At 42.8% G+C, this 19,351-nt stretch overlaps 1 protein-coding gene across 14 annotated transcripts in view; it reads right to left on the reverse strand.

The window, feature by feature from the left end:
- Positions 1-19,351, reverse strand: part of FOXP1 (forkhead box P1) — a 581,933-nt gene that overhangs the window by 99,259 nt on the left and 463,323 nt on the right. Inside the window, exon 1 of one of the 14 annotated variants that reach the window (XM_041764648.1) lies at positions 6,694-7,177. The exons of 9 other annotated variants lie outside the window; for them this stretch is intronic. The gene's annotated coding sequence lies outside the window, so the exon portion shown is untranslated. Of the gene's footprint in view, positions 1-4,930; positions 5,170-5,427; positions 5,577-5,887; positions 6,025-6,416; positions 6,627-6,693; positions 7,178-19,351 lie in introns of those variants that run through there. 4 more of the 14 variants (XM_041764650.1, XM_041764647.1, XM_041764651.1 and 1 more) reach the window with 4 other exon arrangements.

Here is a 19,351-nt window from a genome sequence, read left to right on the forward strand (position 1 = left end):
ATTGTATGGCCAAGACTTGCCTGCCAATCAGGAGTTATTTCAGGTTATCATCCCTAATAAGCAATCTCTGGCAAAGCTCTCCGAGCTCTTCTTTTGTCTTTAAATTTTAAAAAGTGGCAGAAATTCCTATTTGTTTACAGCAGAAGCATTGGTGAAACCTCAACTGCTCTCCTGTAACATTTCCCAGGCATACAAGGTTACTCCACTAAGTGCCAGCATAATTGTTTTAGCTCTAATAAATATCAGCTTCATTTGCATAAAAATGTAAAGTTTACATAAATTAAATCGCTTCTCCCATTAGCGACTGTTAAATACAGGAAACAATGGAAGCTACACATGAAAATAATCATCCAATAAGCACTCATCTTTTCAACTTAGCAACTATTATTATTATTATTTAAATCAAGAGAAAATGCCTCTTCTTTCCTTCCTCAATCTTTCTCCTGTAGGAGAGATGGCAAACAATGTAGTGTACGTGGATCAAACCTGCCAAGACATTTTATATTAACAACAACAACAAAAATCATTTCTAAGTGCTGCAAATAGGAGGAAGGGAGAACTATTCCAAGAAGGAACCCCAGGGAAGATTCTATCCACAATTCTTTAGCTCTTGAGAAGAAAAGACAGAGGCCTTGGCTTAATAAGTCCTCTTAAAATGAAGCATTATTCAAAAACAGTGAGAAGAGATAGAAACTGTATCAGTGTTATTGGAGCCACATACAGGATAAGAATAAAGGAAAACAACTTGTAGATACAGTGGTGGATCAATGGATACTGTTCAGGGAAGAAAAGTAAAATGTTTACCTTTTGGCCATTAAAGGATTTTCTGAGATCAAGACTTAAATTTGCAAACATGTATTTTTTTTTCCATATTATGAGATGGAATGGGGAGGGCTGTCACCGGATTTAAACATGCAGGTAGGCCAAAATTAGCTCATTCCAAAGTTTTGTAAGGACTGACTTACTGTGCAATCACTTTTTTTTTTTTTTTTTTAAGAATTACAACTTAAGTTTCTTAAATTGTGCAGGTTCTCACGCCTGTTTCCAACACCTGCACCTTATACATCACAGTTAAGCTATGGGGTGCAAATGAGATTCTAATGAGAAAACATCAGTTGCTTCTTTGACAATCTCACCATTCACTGCTTTATTTCTAATGAAGACAAAGCCCAACCAAAAGCACCCTATAAAGGTCAAAATATATTCAAAAATGCCTAGTAAAATCAGGACAAATGGAGAACCCGTGAGGACTCGCCTTGTGAAGGGGTAGGACAATTAGAGCAATTGTACCAAAAAAAAAAAAAAAATCCATCCTCAGGAAAAAGTGAAAGAAATTAAGCTGCCACAACTGTAACAGGTTAGATGAAAAAAATCAAAATTTAATGTATTCTCCCCTGTGTCATCTTGTTTTGTCAAGACATCAAATAGAATTGGGAAGTACAAAATAACAAGCCCTTGAGAAATCACAGCAGCCGACCTTTTTGATGTTGTTGATTTACCTTGTTCTCAGTTATTTGAACAATGATGTTTCAGATTTAAGGGCAAGATAAAGCTTAAAAATTAAAACATGATACCAAGGTATTCTTAAAAAGTGCACCATAACATTTAGCCGGCATCTTCATTGATTAGCCTGCTTTTAACCAGATTTGAAAATGAGGTGCAATGCATGTGTTCAATATTCATTTTTCTTGTTCCAAATTAATTTCTCTTCAAACAAACTGCCAGGTTGGAAGAAGGACTCAGGGAAGATTATTGCTACAATCCTAAAGTGGAGGCCCAGTTTACTCTTTCCAGATAATTCAAGTCCCTCCAGTGCAGTGTGTAGAGGATCATCACACTGAGAGGTACCTGAATTTTCTTTATTTTGTTGTTTTTTAATGAAAGAAAATAAAACTGAATGTAGAATGCCATGTACGAGGAGAAGTATTTGCACACTGCGAAATGACTAAAACCAATGTCCAGAAATATCATGCTGCTTCCAAGAAAAGAAACCTTTCACCAAACAAAAACACATTTAGCCTAGGGAGGAGGACTACCCCCAAATCTAGCCATGCAGGTATACATAAAGCTGCACTCCTTCTTTGCCCCAAAAGACCTACAGCCCATCAGCAACATAATTCCCAGCCTTGTGTGAAATATTATGTACAAAAGTATATAAAATCGATGTATCACAAGACAGCTTTCTCAAAATTTTATATGTAGACAGCTTCTTCTACTAGAGCATACAAAAGAACCAAAAATAGCAGTACTTAAAAACATCTGATTAAAAGACTCTAAAAGTAAATAACCCACTATTTACAAGCACTAGAATTTGTTAAAACCTGGACTAGTTAATAACTACTTAATGATTATCATTCCTTGCCAATGAATTTATAGTTTAACATGTAACACACACAGACACAATTTAGGTATTTATTTATTCCAACCTTCTCTGGTCAACTGTTGCTGCCTCATCCCTTGCTTATAAATCAAAGAACTACCAGAAGTGGATTCTGACTGGCTATGTATGATATTTGATCAGTTACTAAGAGCTCAGTGTTAAGTCTCTCTTTAGTGATATTCATCTACAACTAAGCCACATAATAAAATAAATTCCTCTACCCCCCTTTTTTTTTTTTTGCCAATTCAAATTTTACTCAAATTTTAGTTCAAGCTGGGAACTGGTCACAATATTCTCTCTTGATCATCTCAAACACAGTAACTCAAACACACTTCTGCCACATTAACCAAGATAAATCTGGAATTTCATTGCTTTTAATTAATCTGGATTTTAATTTCACTGCATCTTGCAATTGTGTGGAGGCTGGCTGAAAAGTTGCAGAACTGGTCAGTGTCATGAAAGAGTTTATCTTTCGAGTGACAGCTCCTGACAGCGTGCAAATACAAGGCAGCATTGGTGAGGGTTTTGTTTTTAAGGTACATTTAACTGCAAACAACAACAAAAAAAAATTTCAAACCAACCATTCCTATCATAAGCTTTCTGATGATTTATGGTTTACCAACTGAGAAAGGTTACGCAACACTGCATGCCTTTAGATGCATTATTTCAGCTAGTTGAGATTTAATTAAGATCACAGACTCTAAAATCCCTGTCAAATGAAAATTCAGAGAAGACAATACACTAAATATCCTCACGCAGAATGTTTCCATTCCATCCTCTGGAAAAATATGAGTTAATCCGCGTTTCTATGGCTGCAGACAAAAGTTCACTAATTTTGTTTTCTTTTGACACTTAGGTTGTTTTCTATTATATGTCATGAGATCATTCCCTTCCAGGGAGGGAAGAAGAAAATCGAGAGTGAAACATGTTGAAGAAAATGCACTTGACATTACTATCGGATATTATCATAGCTTACCTATGATGTCATCACATTTTCATATAATCAGCCCATGATTAGAAAAGTCTCCTTTAATGAAATATGTTTATTTAAAAACACAACACAAATAGGAAGCCTACCTTTCTTGAATCACTCAGATTAAGTAAGTGACATGTTAGGCTTCTCATTTCCTTAACTGACCAACTTTTTATCAGATGAACTGCACATATGAGTAGGAAAGAAAGTTCGTAGGGTAAACAGAAGAATATGAAGCCCCTTGCTTTCATTCTATAAGTAGTCCTGGGGCGGGGGGTGGGGGTGGGGGTGGGGTGGGGCGTGTGGGGTGCGAGGGACCCCACTCACCTCTAGGAGATTTCCTATGGCATGATGCAGACCCTTTTTTCTTAAAGAAAAAAAAAAATCATGATCATATGGCCCTTTATCTACTCCAATGTATTTTTATTTGCATCATCTTAATATTTAGTTGCTTATCTCATGCCTTAGAAATGACAGGTGCTTGCAGTCTTGCTCTTGACAGGCCACTACACAAATAACTGTCTTGCCTGAAAGGGCTAATGCAGTACTAATGAACAATAAATCAACTTTGATTATCAAGTGTCAGCCCAATCCGTTTTCAGTTCAACTCTATCACATCCTAGAGTAAGTCAGCCACTGTCTCTGGATAGGCAGTCTGTATTTTGGTTTCATTTTTACACACTTTTCACTGAAATGTGTCAGGCAGCTACAAAGAATCACATAAAATAGAAGTAGACATTTCTTCAATTTATGCGAAGGGTATTCAGAATGTGCTTCTGTCTTCATTTGGTTTACTTAGTGGTATGTCTTAACGTTCAGGAAAGCTTTGCATTCTTTCAAACAACAATAACAGCAACACATCAAATCCTAAACTAGAATCTCAATGTGATCATGTTTGAGGTCTTTGACAATGACATGCTAGCTCGAACACTTTACCACATAACCACCTCTGATTGCACATACACATTCCTCTTAGAAAATCTATTACAAACAAACGAACAAAAAAGCAATACCCGGCCGCTTTTATATATATGTATATATAAACTACACTTGATTTAACCGCTTTTATATATATATATATATATATATATATATATATATATATATATATATAAACTACACTTGATTTAAACTGAAAAATAATAACAAAAAATATTTTAAAAACTGGCTTCTTTTAACACTGACTTCCTAATGATAAAATAAATGTAACTTATTTTTCTCTTAAGCAGATTAGTCATTGATAGTATGATTCACATTTCCTGTTATCAGGCTTAATTTTTCCCCCAAATGTGTCACTTTCAGAATGTTGGAATCTATGGAAATTAGGTGATTTGCATTTTTGAATTGGCTTGATTAGAACATTTGGTCTGTGTGGACAAGAATACAAAACTATTAAATTTTCCTTCTAACTGGTAGGCCTTGAAGGAGTTAATCCCAAAGAGGAAGAGTCTATATGTACTTTGCTCTAAAACTTTACCACCCACTTCCTAAAGGTTCCCCCCTCCTTCCCATCACAACTCTTGGGGTTGGGGTTGGGGGGGTGGGGAGGAGGGTGAGGGAGTCTCCTTTCCACTGACCGTCTTTCAGGCAGTTTTGACAGTTGAGTTAGTTCCATTCAGAGCCCAGGAAGATGGGAGCACCCCGTGGCAATCCTTCAGTCGCCTGCACGTCCGAACCCAAACCCTGCTCCCTACTTAATGAACCGGCAAAGTAATGCAACAGACGCTGGAGACTCCCCAACCTGCCAGGGTGTCCCTTCCCTCGCCGGCCTGTTTTGGTGGTGGGGCTTGAGCCCTCCCCTCCACCCGCCCCCATCCCGCTCCCCATCCCACCCCACACTCCCACCCCCCTCCTTTTGCTGTGTGTGAACTCCTTGAATTCGAACAGCCAGGCTGAAAATAGCCCGAGACAGATATAGAAACAAAACTATCAGAAGCAAAGCAATACCCCGCACGGGTGACACGCAGAGGGAAGGCTCCTTGTATCTTTCACACGCTCTCAAAGTGACATACATCACAGCCCAGATACGTTGCCCCCCCCCATCCCGAAACGGAGTGATGGCGAGGGCTTTTACCAAAGTGGCTGCGTGAAGGCCAGACCCGCAGAAAACTGATCGCAAACGAAAAAGAGAGCGAGAGCCACACGAGCAGGACTTCCTCCAACTCTGAACTACACCCCACCCATGAACATTAAAAAAAAAAAAAAGGGAGAGAGAGCAAGAGGGGGAAAGCCTCTCTCCTCTCCGGGACGCACAGGCCTGCAGCTCCTCCATCCCCCCCCCCCCCCCCGCCTCCACTCCCAGAGCGCAACTCCCACCCAAGTTGGTAAACAGCGACTGTTGTTATTATCATTATTTTTTTTTTCTTTAAGGAAAAGAAAAAAAAAGGAAAAAAAAAAAAAAAAAAAAAAAAAAGGACTGAACTTGGAAACCCTCGGGCGCTCCAAACCTTCCCCAGCGAGAGGCCCCAGGAAGCCGGCGCCGCGGAGCCCGGGGAAGGCGAGCGCCACGGCCGGGACCAAGCGCGGGGACCAACCTGACACTCTCCATGTAGCCGCCAGGCGCGCGGAGCCGGCTCGGGGCGCCCGCGCGGGCCGGGCGTGGGGTCCGGCGGCCTCGGTGCAGGCGGACTGCACGCGCGCAGGGGCGCTCCGGCTCGCGGGCTGACAGACGCGCCGCGCCGCGCCCACCCGCCCCGCCCTGCTCCACCAATCACAACCCGCCTCTAAACACCCCGCGCCGCGCCGCGCCGCGCCCCACACAATGGGCTCCGCGGCCCGCTCCCCGCGCCCGCGCCCCGCGCCCCGCGCCCGCTCCCCGCGCCCGCGCGCCCCGGCCCCCTCCGCGCGGCAGGTGAAACCACGCGCTGGCCAGACCCTGCTTTTGTCCGCGGAGCAACTCCTCTTAATTGCAGTGAACCCTTTGACCTGCCTCTGGCTGACGTCTGGGGAGCCGGGCCCTGCGCGCATCCCTCCCGCCAGCTGGGCTCCGCAGGGGGCTCCCCTGCAGGGGGCTCCGCGCGTGTGTTTCGTCTTTGCAAACTGACAAAAGAGTTGGTCTCTAACCTTCGAGACCAGCCCGGCCCGACGCGCGGAGCAGGGGACCCCGCGCGCGCCCTGCGCACGCCCGGCTGCTCCGAGCAACTGTTGGGAATCGCCAAGGGGGACGCGTGCGGGGCCGCCTCCGAGCGCTTTCCTCGAAAACGGCCTCCGCACGGAACTTTCGCTTCGCCGCCACGGTGCAGCGGAGGCTCGGCCACCGCCGCATCCCCGCCTCCCCCTCCCCCCCCCCCCCCCGCCCCATCCCTCGGCCGCGCCAGGCCCGCCCCAGGTCGCTCCCCACCTCCTTTCGGTCCGGGACTCGGGCTCGCCAAAGTGTGCCGGTGCGCGCAGAGGGGAAACCAGCCCGGCACCGGGGCTGAAATAAATAACCACCAAACGTGCCTCGTCGCTGAACCGAGCTGCTTCCCCTCTGCAACGACAGCTGCTCCAGGAGGCATCTGCCCCAAGTTCGCTAAGAGATGATTCTTTAAATTCCTTTCTTATTTATGCAACAACAGCGACAACAAAAGCTACTACTCTCCGCGAGCGCTGGGAGATGACCTCTAATCAGAAATAGTCCCTGGCGCTTTCAGGCTATTTAAAGCTGAGTAGAGTGTGTTTTTTTTTTTTTTTTTTTTTTTTTTTTTTTTTTTGTTTAAAAAAAAAAAAAGTCACCAGTAGGTTGAAAACTTTGTTGGCTCAACTGGCACGATTTGAATGCCAGGTTAATTCAATCACTCTCGGCAGCTATTTATCATCTTTAAATGGAGAGGGAGACTTCTTGGCCTGTACTTAAAAAAAAAAAAAAAAAACTCTAACATTTTTATCACTTCTCTCAAAATATTCGAGGAAAAGTAGTGACTTCAATGACTACCACCGTGTTTTCCCCCCAATTAAAAAAAAAAAAAAAAGAACCCCAAATGGACCACAAATCCTAGCCCAGCAATTTCAGGAGTTTTACTTGAAGGTTTTCATTTTTTTTTTTTGTTTGTTTTTGTTTTTTCCTATTTGAGGCGTTTAATGCAGATTACTACTACAAACCACAAAGCATATTGATAATATTTCCAATCAAGCAAATGCCTGAATCTCAATAAGGTCAGCGGGAGAGCAGACAATTTCCCCATTAATCTGGCTGCAAAAGAGACAAAAGCTTCAGTTGACTGTCAACTTATGATCAGATGTTAAATGGGTGCATGGCAGGTCGCTCTCCACCCTAAAGTGTTTTTGTGTCAGGCAACAAATTTATTAATGGCATTTTTCAGGTCACAAAAATGTGACCCCACCCTCTCATGAATATTCAACGGCGGACCAAGGGCGTTCTTTTTTTGGGGAGAGGGGCCTTAAATCTGCCAGAAGGTACCATGAATCTAGTAGAGTTCTGACTCTTAAAGAGACAAGGCACTCTTCCGGGAGGGGCTGCCAGGGCCCCAAAGACAGGAAATAAAAATATAGGAAGTTCTCTCCAACCAATGCGCAGTGAGAAAGTAGAAATGGTCATTTCAAAATACATGATTGTTTTCAAAGGTCTTAAAATTAATTTGAGATTTGAGGTCTGTGAACAAAATGGGGTGCACTTTGAGGAGGCAGTTCATGTTTTTCAAAGCCAAGTTCTTCATGAGGCATCCATAAAACTCATGCATGCTTTTACAAGTTGGACCAACTCCTTTGCAGGTCAGTGTTTATCAGCTAAGTCTCCAGGAGCATCAGAACAAATAACAAACAAACAAGCAAACAACAAACATTACAGACGCTGATGAGCCAGTCTGTGGAGACAGCCTTACACAAAATAATTAGAGAGTGACGCAATGCGCTGGTTACACAAGCACTAAATTGCACAGGGGTGGCTTTAAGCACCATGGGACCACAGAGAAAAGGGAGATCAGTGAGCTGGAGAGGTCTGGGAAGGCCCCTTGGGGAGGTGGTGTTTAAAGGACTGATGGTTTGGATGGGGGGGGGGAGGTGACAGTTTGGAGAGGGAAGTAATTTAGCAAGCTAACTCAGAGGCCACCTGGAGCCCTTCCCTCCCTCTCTCCAAACATGACGTGGTGACTCACACACTACTTCTAGGCAAGGAAATGAAGCATCAGTGATAAACCTGGATAAGCTGTATATATGCCCAGGCCATTTTGATTAATTCAGGACTCTCTCAGGATCCCATTCCATGTGGTCCTGTCGACCTGTGCTGTTTCTGGGATTCTGTGAGAACTAAACCCTTTCACTCCTGGAGTACCATGTATAATGTTAAAACCCGTGGTTACAACGTAGAAGACTCAGCTAATGTAATTTATTCATCACCGCAAGTGCCAGGTCACTTTTGAAAGGCCAGGTTAGAAAGCAATGCCTCCCACCCAAACAAAGTAGCATCTGGATGGTGCGCGCTTTATAGAATGGGTTACTTAGCCACAGGGTCTCACTTAGTTGTCCTAACTTGAACAGAAAGTGCAATCCCCACTTTACAGAGGAGAAAACTGAGGCTCAGAAAGCCAACAGTGATTTCCTTTTTCCCCCTGTAAGAATCAAACATACCTAGCAGATACATACCACGGGCCACAAGGGGAAGCAGATACTGGATAGTTTCAGAAAAAGAAAGGCCGTGATAACATAAAATGAATACCCAGGGGGGGAAAAGGCTAATGTTTAAGGAAGAGTGAAGGAAATGCTAAATACCATACTTAAAAATATTTTTGATGCCCACATCCTAACACCCACAACAGATACAGTCCTTGTTCAAACACCACATATTAAGAAACCTGTCAGTTGCTAAATGAGTCCATTGTGCAGCTGGCTGTGTACTTAAGAATAGATTACTATGATCCCACACCAAACTCTAACCACCAAATAACACACCTGGGACTAAAATCATGTATTATACTTGGTTCTGCTGAGCCTTAGCCTTGAATGCAGAAGAAAGTGAAAGGTTTTACTGCCCATTCAGCGCTGTGGATGGAAAGAAGATGTATTCAATGAAGAGTCGGAAGGAGCATGTTGTCAGGACATTATTCCAAATGCTGATGAATGGCGTGGCAGGGAAGGAGACACGGGCCACAGTGCCTGGTCCACGTAGCCCTCAGCTCCAACGGAGGTCCTGCTTTGCCAGAAGCTGCTTGGAAATAACCAGGGAATGGATATGTAAATAGACACTGGCCCACATATTTCCAGCGACGTTGAGAGTGGGAGACCTGCTCTGATAAAGTCAGTCAGGCTACCATGTTCTCAGAGGTAACTACTGTAATTTCTGTCGCCAGAAAGTTCATCTGCCAGAGTGAGTGAAATAAAAATTGATGAACAATTTGATGGGTTGAAAAATCAACTGTGTGACAAGAGGCCAAGGGTATAATTCAATTGCCCATCTTCTTCCAAACAATGCTTGCATTAACACTTACTCTTCCTTTTCTAACTAATTTAGGGGAATACCCAAAACATGTATCCTGAAATGAAGGAACTTAAAGAAATGTGACCAAGTGACTGTTGCTAGAGAGAAAAGGGTGAATGGGCAGGAATACAGAATTTCTTCCCTCATAGTAGTCACAGGCTTGATGACCTGCCCAGGGAAGTGAGTCTCTCCAGAGGGAGCCCTGCTTTAGTCTTTCTGATGTCTCCGAAGACCGCCAACCAGCTGCCAATTACAAGTACTAAATTGTAACACCAATGACCGAATTCTGAGATTTGGGCACTTGTCTCCAAGGAACCTTTCTTGATTTAAGTGCTTTTACTTAAAAATATAAATTAATACATCATCCATCTACAGGGAGCTAAGGCAGTCAGCTCCGTGTCGATATTGTTTATGTCTCTCTTATGTCTTTGTTGACCATACAGTTGTCAATTATGTTGTTTTTGGTCTGTGTGCCTGCGTGGCCACGGGAAAAGACTGTGAGTTCCCACTGTTCCAAAGGAGCTTAAATTTCTCTTTCCGACACCCTCCAAATGGCCATGAGCATCTTCATTTAATGCAACGTTTTGTAATGCCAGTGCTCCTAGTTAATTTATATATACACGGTAACATGTCAACATTCAAGTGGCTTATGAACATGATGGGGAAATAAGCTACAGAAAACATTTATCCCCTCCAACCCTTCCTCGCTCTAAATGTAAAGACATTCAGAAAACAAAAGCATGTGTAATCACGAGTAAACAAAATCATATGCAGAAAGACAAATGGCAACATCCTGCCCTAAGTCTGCATCTGACTGACTGCAACAAATTATTCTCTCATTTACGATAAAACATAATCCCTTGTTTTAATATAATGTAAAATGTATTAGTGGACGGCTTCTGCCATAAGGTTAGAACAGATTACACTGAAGTGTGCAAAGTTCTCGGAAAGGTACATGTTTTGGGGCAGGAGAGCATTTCCCAAAGAGCTTTGTCCTTCAGGTATCAGGAAAAATAAATCCTTACCACCATCAAGTGTGAGTCCGTATTTCCTCTCCAAAGAGTAACAGCATTTATGGCACACCCCCACACAAACCCTCGGTTTTAAGCATAACAAGAACTGGGTCAGTGAAGGGGAAAGAATAGATGGCTTTTGGGGGGTGAAATGACATTTGAATTTTTTTTTAACGTTTAATTATGTAGAAATCGCTGAATATCTGATAAAGGCAACTGGCCACCTTTATTTAGTAAAATCAGCTTTTCCAGGGACCTGGGGTGTGCAGCAGGCCTGGAAAGAGGCAGAGGGAGCGTGTTGCATCTTGCCCTCTGAACAATGCTCACAGGTCTCCCTCCCATTGCAACGCCACCCTCCTGTGACCCTAGGTTGACACACCCTCATATCAAAACCTTCTTTACGCCTGCCCTCTGCTGGTAAGCCTGCCAGGATTAGGAAATTTTGACTACCTCAATTTATTCAGAAGACAACTTTTAAAAGCTGGAGCGAAAAGGACGTGTAATGAACTGTTAACTGGAATATATAAATTAAGACACTTAAAAAACGGTGGGGGGGAGGGGCACCGCTGGTGAAATATGGCACTTTTAATGTAAAAATGCACATTCGTCTATTCTATTGCCTGCCGGATCACAGCCCAGGAGTGCCAAACTCTACATTTTAGCTTGCCTAAGAGAACAACCTGTATTACTGTCGGGCATCTTGCCTTCTCTTTTGCGCACTCTCCGGGGAGAGCATGTCGGCGCATTTTCAATAAAACACCTTCTTAGCAGTAAAGGGCCACTGTTCCCAATTCAGTGGTCCCTAAGGTTTCATGATACAGTATATTTAGCTGAGTCGTAGCTCGAGTTTTCCTCTGGCATTCATAAGATCCTTATAAAGAAGAAGGGGGGAAAAAAAGCCAAAGAAGAGCTTTCCCCTATCCTTTGTTTAAATAAGAAAACAGTTAACTTTGAGATTGATTAGCTGGCATGACTTACACAAAACAACGGGACGCGCTCCCATGCCCTCTCCCCACTCCGGGAACCCTCTGCACGTGCGGGCCAGACGAGCCTGCAGGAGGGCTCTGGGCATTAGGGGGTAAATTTCCGCAGCAGTGTGCAAGGGTTTAACGGTGCAGCTCCTGTCAGTGTCAATGGGAAGCACGAGGCCTTACAAATCCCTGCATACCATTTCAAAAATATATCTCCAAGACGGGAAAATGAAGCTTAGCAGTTGCAACCTCAAAAGCATTCAGGAAGTAGCACTCTTGACAGCGCTTTAGATGCCGAGTAAATGCTCTTATAAAGAACACCCAATCCAGCCGACAATAAATCTTACGCCGGGGAAGCCCGCGCAGGGCTGTGGAATCCCCTCCAAAGATAATTGCCTTCCACACTGTGTGGCATAGAAACTGCAACACGGAAAACATTTTCAGGAGCCCTGCATGGATTTTCTTTCCTTAATAGTCACCGATTTTACACACACATATATACACTCACACACACCCCTATCTTTCGGAGAGACCCTATAAAAGAATCCAAAGGTTCGTCTTCTTTTCTAGAGAAAAGTTATAGCGGGGGCAGGGAGTGCCACAGAGAAGCTGGGAAGAGGGATGTGTGTAAACACTCCAGAGCAGGATCTGAAGCATGCATCAAGGTACGAGGTTGCCCGTCTCTACTTCCCACTCACTGGAGGCTCATGCAGTTTCCAAACGGTTCCAAGTATTGGGACTCACCCAACAAGCTCCAAAGGACGTAGGCAGATTTTTTTTTTAGTCCTAAATGCCCTCAAGCAGTCTGTCTAACCCTGAGATGATGTAGGAGCACTGGGATCTGACATAGGGTCCTATTAATGACTTTGTCATGAATTAATAGTGCAATTGTGGGCAAGTCACCTCACCCGTCTGAGCCTACACACTTCACCTACACAAAGAGAAAAACACATGAGATACTCTCCATGGTTTCTTGAACAACAACTATCATTATTGATTGCTTGTTATGCACCCGATACACATTTTACACTAGCAGAGGACTATGCTTTAGGCATCTGATGGCTTATAATTAAGGTCAAACATAAAACACATATAAAACTAGTTTAAAAATATAAGTACAATTTTAGAGTTCAGCATTCCTGGACACTACAACGTCTATGGTAAGTTGGGGAACAAAGAGAGGGGAAAATGCAGTTTGGCAAACAACTCAAAAGCCCTTATTCTGATCCTCTGGTGGTAATAGACCCTGTGAGACCCTATGAAGGAAGTATTACTGTGCCCACTTAACAGATGAAGATCCTGAGGCTCTGAGAGTTGAAATCACTTAACCAATGTCTCACCGCCAGTATGGGGAGAATTAGGAGTTGAATTGTTCCCAAGCTTGTTCCTGCCCCACCTTGCCAAGCTGCAGACAGGGCTGGGGGCTGAAATTAAGCCTGGCACAACAAAGAGGCTGCTTCTACTTTTACTTCCTTAGAAAATGAATGTGACCAACAGTCACTGATTGGTCCGCATGACTGGAACCTGAAATATAAAGGTAAAATTCTGATAGCCTCCTGTGCTTCTTATCCAAGTCCAGAGTGCCAAGCCAGGCGGACCACATGCATGTGGAAGTTCCCCTGAGTCTGGCAGGACGAGGACAAGGGGCTCGTGCATTCTCATTGCCTCTCCCTGAGTGAGGAGCTTCCACTGCTGAGATAAGAGACAGACTTTTCCCCTCATCTCCTTCAAACACATTACTGGACACATGGCAGTGGGCTGTACCCTGGCCTGGATGATGCCCAAGCTCTCCTGGCAACTCAGATGTAAAGATAAAACACCCCTAGTATTGGGGCTGATTTTGTTCCTGATTATAAAAGGCACCTAGACAGTTTAGTGTGGTAGTTCTGGAGAGAGTCTGCCGTGGGTTCTGACCCTGACTGCACCACTGCCTGACTGCTTTTGGTAAATTACCAGTCTCTGTGGGCCTTGGTTTCCGCCTCCATAAAACAAACAAACAAACAAACAAACAAACAAACAAACAAAACCTAATAGTAGTTCTCCTCCCAGAGGGTTGTAATAAGGACTAAATGACACAGAATGGGTCAGTGCCCAGCACACTGTAAACATGCTAATGTTTTCCCTTATTATTATTGTTGCTATACACTGCTTTTCCTTCAATTTCCTCCTTCTGCTATAATGAAATACCCAAAGGCATAATATTTCTTTTTTTTAAAAAAAAGATTACTTATTTATTTATTTAAGAGAGAGAGAGCAGAGCGAACGAGAGAGAACATGAGTGGGGGAGAGGGACAGAGGGCAGAGGGAGAAGCAAGCAGGCTTCCCGCTGACCCCGGGAGCCTGGTGTGGGGCTTGATCCCAGGATCCTGGGATCATGTCCTGAGCTGGAGGCAGACCCTTAACCGCCTGAGCCACACAGGCACCCCCAAAGTATTTCTTTACTATCTCAGACTCATTTTTCTGTGAGGCTACTGAGGTTGTAATGCCAGGATTTAAGCAAAAACTCTTACATCCAATTAATCTTAACAATGGAAGAAGACATTTGCTTGTCACTGTTTTTTTCAACCCTAGATCGCAAGGTCCTAGACCAAGAATCTTCCCCAGAAGGCAAAATGGCAACCCAGCTTCAATCTCCAGGTTAGTGGATATGCCACATCCACTAGCCAATTCATCACCTGAATGTGCATAGGAGTTTGGTGGTTTGTTAAATGAATTCTTAAGGACCCACTGGAATAATCTAAGGAGTGGTCTGCCCTGAGTGCTGAGAACACTGGGGTCAGCTGACATGAGACCTAATTTATGGAACCCTCAACCCTATGATTATACAATATTTTGCTACTATCGTCTCTGGGAAGGAGAGCGTTTGCATTCCATGCTCCAGAGATTACTCAGCTCGCACTCAATTGTAATGACCCAATATGTTGATTTTTAAGGTTCTTTTCAAAGTTTCCAATGTTTACACTATCCAAGGTAAGGAACAGAACCCAATCTTAGTGCTTCCAGAGCGCAAGGCATACCACCACCCATAATTTCATGATTCGTTTAATTTGAAAAAAAAAGATACACGGGCAGGGAGTAGAGAAGAGGGGTTCCTTCCTGGGCATAGAGGAAAGGGGACTTGTAAGACAAAGATTGGGCTGGATATTTAAGGATAAAGCTCTGTCCCAGGTAGTAGGGCAGGCAGTGTGGGGAAGACATTTTCAGCTATTGGGAACAGAATGTGCAAGTGTTCACGAGGGAGGTTACACATCAGGGAACTGTGAAATACTTGCAAGGGCTGGGGCAATTATAATTCATACTATATCTCCTTTCCTCTGAGATCAGTTTTCCGTGTTTCCCCCAATTTTACCTGTTCCTCCTATCTCAAAAATTTATTCAGTTCTTCCTCTCCCATTCTTCCTGTTTTGCGCATGGTCTCTGTTCTGCATCTATATCATGGCCAATATTTAATATGATCTCTTTTAGCCTTGACTTTAGCTAACTCAAAGACACACACATCCCTTAAGTTTGCAGAATTTGAGGTTCTTTATTCCTATCCTGGCATGCTCTCACCCTGTGATTCTGAAGTTTCTGACCCCAAGATTTTGATTGAGTGAATCTGTGATATGCCTCTGCAATTTTCCAGAAGATGAGTCCATATTATAACCGGGGTTTCGGAACCACTAGCATAATGTTACGAAGCATGGACTCAAGGATTCGGTATTTTGGTCATGAAAACATTTAAATAACATTGTGTCAGATATGGATATCTTATTATGCAATTAGTTAGAACAAAAGCATGAAGAGAATTCCCATCCATACAGGAAAACATTAAGGATTTACACTAATCCCGGAGGACAGGAAATGAACTTTCACAAGACCAGCACAGACAGGACCTCCACTGGTCTTTCACTGATCACTCCCTCTTGGCAGCAAGGCTCCAATCACTGGACCATGAGGTCTAGTCTCAGTGAGCTTTTTCTGAAGGCAGCCTAGCTGTGCGGGGCGAAGGCGCGCTTGTTAATTTCTATTCACTCACTTGCTCCTTTTCAAGGAAGAAGGGGCAGAAAGGACAAGTGACGACCCGTCTACTTCCGCAAACTGAATGTTCGAGGAGAAAGGAGCCAAGTCTATACAAAAACCATTCCTCCATCAGGCAAATTATGCTCCTCGACAGAAACACACACACACACACGCACACGCAAGAGAGTGCAAAAGTTTACTCCACTTCGCTTGGCCAATGTCACCACTATGGGAACTCAATTTGGGGTAGTACATGCAGTACAGTTCTAACGAACTGCAGCATTCACAGTCTATGCCAGTAATTTCTGCAGTCTATCAAATGTTGCATTAGCGCATCAAATGTCAAAAAAAGTGCCTTGTACATAAGGGCCCCTTAACAAATATCTGATTGATTTATAAACAAATGAATAAACAAGTGAATGAGTTAATGGCTTCTTTCCTCTCCCCTTCTTTTGCATTTCATTTATGTTTCACACATTATACTCTCTCTATAAACTCCAAGAGACAAATTCTGCATTCTTTTATTTTTCTCTAGTTGTGGTATCTAGCAAAGTGCTAAGGAAAAAGCAACTAGGTACATGTGAAATAATAGCATCTATTGAAAAACAAGGCAAGACAACAGGCCCAAAATGGAGTTGCGTATGCTAAGCTCCACACCCCCATACTGAGCCTTAGCTACAGTTTCGGCTTTCTCAGAAACGGAATCTTAAACCAGTCTATCAGGAATCACCTGACCAGCACTTGTCAAGTAATCTGCCTGATAGACCCTGCCATCCCCCAAAGGAAAGAACTTGGCAGGAAGCACCTTGCTTTTTTCCTTGTCTAAATCCCTTGTTCCTGTTCCCTTCTGCCTATAAAAGCCTTTCATTTTGTGTAACTCCTTGGAGCTCCTTTCTATCCACTAGACTGGATGTTACCCAATTCAAATTGATTTCTGCTCAAATAAACTCTTAAAATTTTTAATATGCCTCAGTTTATCTTTTAACAGTTCCATCAGAAGAGGGATTTGAAGGAGACCCCTCTGCCCATAATCCTCAGGAGCAGTTAGCAATGAGACATGGGTACTGCCGAGATCCCTGGGCTTGCTACTTTCTCTCTGCCTCTAGAGGAGGTGGGTAAGTTCATCTGAGATCCTAGCTCTACAGTTTTCATGTTATGAATTTCAGGTATTATCTGAACATTGCTTTTCTAGCCAGAGCCAGACCGGGTCTGACTTAGAAACCGGACTGAAGGTTTTGGGGCCAGACTGGGTCCAACTTGGAAAGCAGACTGGGTCTGGGGACAGACTGGGTATGGCTTCAGCTGGACTAGGTCCAATGTGAGACCTTAGGTGAATAAAATTTTGTTTTAAGGCTGAATGAGTGAATTAACCTTACCAAAGATAGTGCTGAGTTATAAAGGCCACGGTGGACAACTTTAAACCTTATCCATTTATGAAGGTGTCTTAGAGAAAAAGGCATCATGCCCAAGTACTCAGTATAAAAGAATAAATGGAAAAATCACCTCTCACACTCTACAGTTTCTGGTGATTAGGACGAGACCTACCAGAACCCCCTACTTCCTCCAGAGTCTACAGAGGGGATCCTGGGAATACTGGCAGAGGCTGACAAAGGGTGAGAATTCTTAAGAGGGTCAGTTTTCCCGTATCTCTGGGATGCCTGGTTGAGCGAGGAAAGTAAAATTTCACATTGTCCCTTCCTTTCAAAATTCATATTGGCAGGCAAAAAACATATGTAAGAATTAGATCTTTGAACTGTGACTTATGAATTTGCTTTGAAGTACCCACTGGTTATAATCCTTTCTCTCCTAGGGACAGCTACTGCCTCCTTGTTTGTCTTGTTTTGTGTCCTGAGAACTTGGCTGGGCAACCACAGGGCTGGAGGACCTCCAAAATTTGGCTGCAGAAATGTGGATTGCACTCTATTTGCAGCCCAGCCGGGGTCTTACTGACTGTTGCCAGCTCTCAGGGGGATTGTCTAAGTGTTCCTTTCTTTTGGTTGTCTTTAGGAGTGACTCTGGATCTTGAGAAGTTTGTACCTTCTGCACCTTCTTTGGGATACACTTTGGTCCAAGGGAGTGTTCAGTATAGCCAGGAATACAGTTTGTCCCAGCTGAAATCTCACAAGGTGCTTGAGGGGATTTTTGTTTTGTATAAGTAACTTTATGGCTAGAGTTTGGCCCAATTGGAAGCTGATATTCACAGGCTGAATTAGGCCTTCTCCCCTAGCTAAAATGTAAGCTATAAGATCTGTCTATGTATGTCCATGTATGTATGTTATAAATATGTAATATTTTTTCTACCTCCAGATCATAAAGCCAAATTTATTTGTAAAGACCTCTATCTACTTAATTGGCTTAAAGACAAAGAAGTATTTATATAAATCAAGTATTCTCTCAGAAGTATGGCAACGAACCCAAATGTTTTTCAAGTTCATGTGACCTAGCATGATCTCCAGGGAAGAAAAAACAAAAACAAAAACTAGTGTAACTTCGGTGGTCTAATTAAGACAGGCATATCTTTAGAGTCACCAGCATTAAATATACTATTTTTATTTTACTTAGGTTCACTAAAATTCAAATAAGCTAATGTATCTCAGAGAATTTGTCAGTGAGGAAGAGAACTTAGGATGATGGTTAGCTGTTTAATGTCTCACGAAATTTTCATGATTACTCTAAATATAATTGTTAAGAACAAGTAAATTAAATATACATATAAGATAAAACTTAGAAAGGAACTTTTCAACAATAATTATGCTTTATGAAAGTCCACTTAAAAATAGCTTCCAAAATCTTCCTGGTGACTTGAAACTTTAAAGTTATACTGAGTTGAGTTAAATAATACTCATTGGCTACTTATATCATTTTCTTTCTCTCTCTCTCTCTCTCTCTATTTATTTATTTATTTATTTATTTATTCATTCATTCATTCATTCATTCATTCATTCATTCATGAGAGACACAGAGAGAGAGGCAGAGACACAGGCAGAAGGAGAAGCAGGCTCCATGCAGAGAGCCCCACACAGGACTCGATCCTGGGACTCCAGGATCACGCACTGGGCCGAAGGCAGGCGCCAAACTGTTGAGCCACCCAAGGATCTCCAGATCATTTTCAAATAAGATAAAATACTGAACCATTAATTACTAAATACAAGTTTATGTGCTTTTGCTTTGTTTTGCAGAAAAACTAAAGATAGTTGGGTCTATTTGTAAACATGCATGCTGCCACATTGGAAAATCAACTATTAGGAAGAATATACTTCTCGAAATGATGAAATATTTATACAGTTGTCAATCCACAACTCTCAGTTTTCACTGAGAATTAAGAATTCTACGTGTGAAGAATTCTGGGGGTCGTCAGTGGCTCAGCCAGTTAAGCATCTGATTCTTGATTTCGGCTCAGGTCCTGATCTCATGGGTCATGAGATCAAGACCCCTGTCGGGCGCCACTCTCAGCAGGAGTCTGCTTGGATATTCTCTCCTTCTATCCCTTCCCTCTGTTCCTGTGCGCGTGCTCTCTCTCTCTCTCTCAAATAAATAAATAGATCTTAAGAAAAAGAATTTAAAATAAAAATGTAATTTAAACAACTAGAATAATAAAGT

The sequence above is a fragment of the Vulpes lagopus genome, chromosome 7 (genome assembly GCF_018345385.1).
Source record: "Vulpes lagopus strain Blue_001 chromosome 7, ASM1834538v1, whole genome shotgun sequence".
Lineage (NCBI taxonomy): Eukaryota > Metazoa > Chordata > Mammalia > Carnivora > Canidae > Vulpes > Vulpes lagopus.